The 6,244-nt window shown below is 42.7% G+C and overlaps 1 long non-coding RNA gene across 1 annotated transcript; it reads left to right on the top strand.

Annotated features, from left to right (window-relative positions):
- The first annotated feature begins 3,679 nt into the window (after positions 1-3,679).
- On the top strand, positions 3,680-5,470 carry LOC123334125. Its single transcript, XR_006551927.2, has 2 exons — positions 3,680-4,400; positions 5,263-5,470. It is a non-coding gene; the product is annotated as an uncharacterized LOC123334125 (long non-coding RNA).
- The last annotated feature ends 774 nt before the right edge of the window (positions 5,471-6,244 follow it).

The raw sequence follows: 6,244 nt of genomic DNA on the forward strand, positions 1-6,244 counted from the left end.
ACAAGATTTTGTTTTATTATTTTTAAAATTTTTTATTGGCATGTAGTTGCTTTACACTGCTGTGTCAGTTTCTGCTGTACAGCAAAGTGAATCAGCCATCTGTATACATATATCCCCTCTTTTTTTGGTTTCCTTCCCATTTAGGTCACCACAGAGCACTGAGTAGAGTTCTCTGTGCTATACAGCAGGTTCTCATTAGTAATTTATTTTATACATAGTAGTGTATATATATGTCAGTCCCAATCTCCCAGTTCATCCTATGCCCCCACCTTCCTCCTTGGTATCCATACATTTGTTCCCTATACCTAACTGACAAGATTTTAGAAATGGAGAACAGAATGGTGGTTAACAGGGATTAAGGGGGGCAAGGTGCATGGGGATGGATTTGTCTATAAGTGTGCAACATGAGAGATCCTGGCAGAGATGGAAATATTCTCCTTGACTTATTAACATCAATATGTTTGTGTGTGTGTGTTCAGTCATTTAGTCGTGTCCAACTCTTTGTGACTCCATGGACTGTAGCCTGCCAGGCTCCTCTGTCCCTGGGATTTTCTAGGCAAGAATACTGGAGTGGGTTGCCATTTCCTTCTTCAGGAAATCATCCAGACCCAAGGATCGAACCCATGTCTCCTGCATTAGCAGGTGGATGATTTACTGCTGAGCCAACGGGGAAGCCTATTAACATCCATATATTCATTGTGATATTGTACCATAGTTTTGCAAGATGTTAACACTGAGGGGGAAGGACAGACAGGCTGTTTCTGCATTATTTCTTATAACTACACACGAATCCATGAGTACCTAAACATAAAATTTTAATTAAAGAGTAGTTCAGAGGAGACTCAAACTTGGATGCTGATAGTGGTGATGGGGTTTGCTTTAGGGGGAGGGCATGGAATGAGGTTGTTCGTATAACTCTGGTGGTTCAGCATCTATATTGTCTGCTCCCTTGTTTGATAAAGAGAATGGTGAAGGACTTCTCCACTTAGTGCCCACTACTGACTTGGAGTATTATCCTGTTTGAATCTACTTCAATGACTTTTGGAGGCAAATCAAAGACACATTCATGAGAGCCTTTGAGGAGCCAAACTGGCTTCACATTGGTCCCAGTGTTCAAAGTTGAAGAAGTCACACAAAGAAATTTTCTAAAATTCTCCAAGCCAGCAAAGAGGTGGTAGTGGAGGCAGAAAGGGTGTGAATTATATATGAGCTTGCCTGATATATGAGCAATTATATATGAGCTTACCAATTTGATTGCTAAGCCAATCAAATTAATAGAAAGAACAAGAAGTGAGGGGATATTGGCTTCTAGAGCGATTAGGAGGTCTTCCTCTCCCCTCTCCTTCACAGCCATGTCCACACCCACATGCACACTCCACCCTCAAGGACGAGTCAAGGTCAAGAGGCTCAGTGGGAATTGTCATGCTTTTAGCCTGTAGACTGGGTGTGAGGAGGCCTGAGGAGCGGCCCAGCTCAATGGCAACTAACAGGGGCCCAGGGCTCAGGCTTGTGGCACTAAACTGCTATTCTGCCTGACTTTGCTGTTGTACAGCACCCTCAGGAAGAGGCCAGGGCAGCTGGTTTGGATCTCGGATCAGAATTCCAGATCTGAGAGAGAGAGAGGTGGGGGAGAGGAAAGGAGAAAAGAGAGACACACAGAGAGAGGTGGAGGGGAGGAGAGGAGGGGAGAAAGAGAAGCAAAACAAGGGAACAGAATATGGTCCTTTAAAACTTTCTCTTTTTTGCTCGTGCCTCTCACTGTTCCTTTCACTCTCTTCCTAACCTTAATCCCCTTTACATGCTTTTGTTGTTCTTGTTGTTTCATTCTTTGGTTTACTTGTCTAGTTTTATTTTAGTTTGGTCTTCTTTGTGTGGTTTTGGTTTTGAGTAAATTATAGTAGGTTCTCCAAGTCTATGCCAAGTCTTTATAATGGCCTCCATGATGTGTCCCCAACCTCCACTCCCTCCTACCTCCCCTCTGGCCCTCCAATGCAGCCACAGCTGACTCCTTACCGTTCCTTGTGCATGCTAGGAAGGTACTCTGTCAGAATGCTGGCACTTGCTTTCTTTTTTGTTGTTGTTGACCCCCTACCCCCAACTTCAGGCTTCCCAGGTGGTGCTCATGGTAAAGAACCTGCTTGCCAATGCAGGAGACTTTATAAGAGACAGATTCGATCCCTGGGTTGGGAAGATCTCCTGGAGGAGGTCATGGCAACCCACTCTAGTCTTCTTGCCTAGAGAATCCCATAGACAGAGGGGCCTGGCAGGCTATGGTCCATAGGGTTGCAAGGAATTGGACACAACTAAAGGTGGCTCAGATAGTAAAGCATCTGCCTACAATGCGGAAGACCTGGGTTCAATCCCTGGGTCAGGAAGATCTCCTGAAGGAAATGGCAACCCACTCCAGTATTCTTGCCTGGAAAACCCCATGGATGAAGGAGCCTGGTAGGCCACTGTCCATGGGGTCGCAAAGAGTCGGACATGACTTCACTTTCACTTTCAAAGCAACTGAACTGAACCCCCAGCTCCATATATCTCCATGGCTTATTTGTTCACCTCCTTAGGTCTTGACTTGAACACCACATTTCAAGGAGATGGTTACCAAACACCAATCAACACTTTTTTATCTTTTACTTTCTTTCTTCAAAGCTTGTATAACTCTCTAACATATTCTGTATTTTGCTTTTAGCTCAGTTACTTTCTGAGTACCTCAATTAGAATGGAAGTTTTAGGAAGGCAGAGCTTTTGTTTGTTTTGATCACTGCTGAACATACCTCCAAGAGAGTGTGGTCCATAAATTTCTGGTCAATGAATAAGGGAGAGAATGAAATTCTTTCTGGTGCTCAGAAAACATATGCATATATATATATTTTTTTAATTAAATACATCATTAATTAATTTAATACTTTGTTCTTGTTCAGTCACTACATTGTGTCCAACTCTTTGCAACCCCATGGACTGTAGCACAACAGGTTTCCCCGTACTTCACCATCTCCTGAAGTTTGCTTTAACTCATGTCCATTAAGTCAGTGATACCATCCAACCATCTTATCCTCTGTCTCCCCTTCTCCTCGGGCCCTCAATCTTTTCCAGCATCAGGGTCTTTTCAAATGAGCCAACTGTTCACATCAGGTGGCCAGAGTTGTGGAGCTTCAGCTTCAGCATCAGTCCTTCCAATGAATATTCAGAGTTGATTTCCTTTAAGATTAACTGGTTTGATCTCCTTGTAGTCCAAGGGACTCTCAAGAGTCTTCTCTAGCATCACAATTCAAAAGCATCAATATATTTAAAACAAATTAGTTTATTTATTTATTTACTTATTAAACATCTGCAACCTTGAAAAGAACCTTGGACTGGAGACTGAAGAGTTGGTGACAGTTCTGGCATCTTTAAAACAGATTCGATGGGGAAGAAGTTTTTCATTTCCCTGCCTTGGTATCTGCTCTTATAAAATAGGTATAATATTCCCTTTGTACCTTACAGGATTATCATGAGAATCAAATAGATTATTGGACAAGAGCAAAAACTAAAAGGCAAATCACACATACACTCAAACTTCTACAGTGATAGAAGAGTTATATTAATGTTTAGTTATCACATAATGAAAGAATTCAGAATGTGATCTTCCTTATCCTAATGGTGATAGAAGCACATACTATGACAAGAGAGCTGGGTATTCTGGAGGACTTAATCTTCACGTGATACTGTGAGGCTGTTTGAGGAACTTATCTTATGAAACCCAAGTGTTATTTGGGAGCTTATCAGGAATGTTTTATGAGAGGAAAAGAGAGCAGAGCCTAGCTGTGTCATGGAATATTCCTTCCTTTCTTCCATTACCCCAAGCCCTGTGCTGTTGCATTTCTTGCTGTGTATTATTGACAGAGGAAATGCTGATTCATGGGTCTGAGTTACAGGAAACTTTGTTTCCTGGTGAAGAAACAAGCCTGGCGGTGCTGCCAGCACCCTCCTCTGCCAATTTCTGCCACGGGCCCTTCTCCCAGGCCTACACCGGACTGACGGACAAGGGACAGAGCCAATTTGTGCTTAAGCAATGAAGTCACTTTCCCTTGCCAGTGAGGTTAGCACCATGCCTCTCTAGACCCTTCAGCTCTGACCCCAGGATACCTTTCCAGTTCGGCTCCCCCCCACCCTCCCTCCTCACATGGTGAGCTGTGGCCACACATGACTACTCCGGGTCCTTTGCAAACACCATGTATTTTCCAGTCTCAGTGCTTTGGCTCAGGATGTGCCCTGCCTGGAATGGCCCCTGACCCAGTGTCGGCTCACTGAAATCCTACCCATGCTTCCATCCCGCTCAATGGTGACCTGCAATGTGACACCTCCTAGCTTTCTTTCTCTTTGTTTTTATTCTTCTTAGGAGGGTATTTTCTAATATGCAGGTAAGTGGACAGAGCTGTGTGGTGACATTCTGTGTACCCATCTCCCAGCTTCAACAATGACCTGGTTTCTTTTAAATAGTTCTTGATCCCTCCTTCTTTGAGCTCTTTTAGTAGATCTTATGTTTTGTGCTTAACCCACATTTGCTGAATTGAAGGAGAAGAAAGTGAATCTGTGGACTTAGAATGCTCTGTTTAACCACCTACCACAAAGGGGAAACTGAGGCCCAGAGAAGTGCGGTTAGTCACTCAATGTCATAAGATAGGGAGCAGCAAGCTGAGGCCAGAGTCTTCTGAAGGACCTCATAGTCTAATTGAAAGATGTGCATACTATAGTATCTCAAGTAGCACAACAAGTACACGCTACAGGATCTTGGGCACTGTAGGAGTTCAGGTTAAGTGATTATTAAGTATGTGTTGAATGAATAAATTAGTCTTCTATCCAATTGATTAATAAGATGACCTCTTAAGCTTTGCATGGAGCAGCCCCTCTCCATGCTATAATCTGATGTCAGCGTGCTGAAGGTGTTGGAGATATGTCTTAAATGGAGAGAAGAGCCATCTAATTCTAAAGAACACTAAGAATCTGTGAAAAGTTTAAATTTATAAATATTCTAAAACAAATTCTGTATTATTACTACACGGATTAGAGAGTAGGTATTCTGTGTCTGAGGAAACTAAATGATCCTCGGTTAGCTTGGACTAGAAAGGAGGAAGAGAAATTAAGAAAGTCTTAGGTTTTGTGACTTGGAGTGCTTGTGCCTTTGGTAATTTGAGAGAAAGGCAGGAAGAGAAAGTGTGGAAAGATAAAGCAAGTACTAAAAAGCCAATTGGGGAATAATGGCACATTTTCTTCTTGATCCAGACTGAGCTCAAACCTGGATTTTGGAAGAACAGCAAGAGTTCATCTGGATGTCCTGCTGAGGCACCCTGATTTTACCATGTCAAAATGGAAGGAAGCATCTGGTCATCAGCCAAGAAGCCATTGCCACTGGGGTGGAAAATAGAAAATGTGTATAGATTTTCCTCATAAAATTAAATTAAAATGCAATTTGAGATCCTTTCCTTGAAAATAATCTTTTGAATCAAATTCTTTCTAAAGGTCATGTATAATCAGTGCATAATTCCTGCTTTTCCTTCTTGGTAAGGCAAATTGGGGGCGGGGGAAGGACAGAGGAGCCTGGTGGGCTACAGTCCATGGGGTCTCAAAGAGGTGGACATGACAGAGCAACTAACAAGCAACACAAGGTTATTGGGGTCCAGTGAGTGTTGGAGCTGGTGGGGGTGGGTCATAGCTGTTGAGAGCTAGTAAAGTAATGCTCAAAATTCTCCAAGCCAGGATTCAACAATATGTGAACTATGAACTTCCAGATGTTCAAGCTGGTTTTAGAAAAGGCAGAGGAACCAGAGATCAAATTGCCAACATCCGCTGGATCATTGAAAAAGCAAGAGAGTTCCAGAAAAACATCTATTTCTGCTTTATTGACTATGCCAAAGCCTTTGACTGTGTGGATCACAACAAATTGTGGAAAATTCTGAAAGAGATGGGAATACCAGACCACCTGATCTGCCTCTTGAGAAACCTGTATGCAAGTCAGGAAGAAACAGTTAGAACTGGACATGGAACAACAGACTGGTTCCAAATAGGAAAAGGAGTACATCAAGGCTGTATATTGTCACCGTGCTTATTTAACTTATATGCAGAGTACATCATGAGAAACGCTGGGCTGGAGGAAGCACAAGCTGGAGTCAAGATTGCCGGGAGAAATATCAATAACCTCAGATATGCAGATGACACCACCCTTAATGGCAGAAAACAAAGAAGAACTAAAGAGCCTCTTGATGAA

This window comes from Bubalus bubalis, chromosome 1 (genome assembly GCF_019923935.1).
Source record: "Bubalus bubalis isolate 160015118507 breed Murrah chromosome 1, NDDB_SH_1, whole genome shotgun sequence".
NCBI classification, from domain to species: domain Eukaryota; kingdom Metazoa; phylum Chordata; class Mammalia; order Artiodactyla; family Bovidae; genus Bubalus; species Bubalus bubalis.